The 755-nt window shown below is 38.0% G+C and overlaps 1 pseudogene; it reads left to right on the forward strand.

The window, feature by feature from the left end:
• The window catches only part of LOC119472531, an 18,732-nt pseudogene that overhangs the window by 14,762 nt on the left and 3,215 nt on the right, over positions 1-755 (forward strand).

Below are 755 nucleotides of genomic sequence, written 5' to 3' on the forward strand. Positions count from 1 at the left end.
CCTTCATATAAAAAAGAACAAAAATATGGTAAAAGGAGAAGGGCCTCTTGTAAAACATCCTTCCTTGAAGCCTACCACTGAAATGGAAGAGTCTGTTGTGAAGAAAGCAGTAAAAAGAAAGGGTGTGCAAACATCAAGAGCAGAATAAGACTTAGAAGTCACTTCAGAGAAAGAACAAGAAAGGCCTGAAAAAAAAGTGAAAATAAATAGTCACAGGTTGAAGGAGGAAGAAGCACAAAATCAAAAAAAAAACAAAAACACAAAAAACAAGTATCAGAAAACCTATATAATAGTACATCTGCTGACCATGATGAATTAATTCAACAATGAAAAAGTGGGAAAACTTACCATCAGCAATTTCCTAGGAAGGAGAAGGAAGAGTATGACAGGCCTGCACAAAAAGTGTCAAGTAAAAAGTGAACATATTTTAGAGATGACCTTGATGACTTAACTTGGCCATCTGAACAATACGAAATTCTCTGAGAGAACTTCTTGTCTCATGGAGTTTACTTTTTAGGGTACTGTATTTAATTTCTGCTTTAGAAAGTTGTTCAGTAACTCACTGTTATCTGTTACCTCAAAAAAAAAAAAAAAATAGTGTGCCAAAGGACCTAAGCCAAACACAGCATCAAATAAAGGAAATGGAACAAATGCATTAAAATGAGGCAGGCAAGCCGGGCGCGGTGGCTCAAGCCTGTAATCCCAGCACTTTGGGAGGCCGAGGCGGGTGGATCACGAGGTCAAGAGGTCGAGAC

Source organism: Cebus imitator, unplaced genomic scaffold, assembly GCF_001604975.1.
Source record: "Cebus imitator isolate Cc_AM_T3 unplaced genomic scaffold, Cebus_imitator-1.0 Scaffold103, whole genome shotgun sequence".
NCBI classification, from domain to species: domain Eukaryota; kingdom Metazoa; phylum Chordata; class Mammalia; order Primates; family Cebidae; genus Cebus; species Cebus imitator.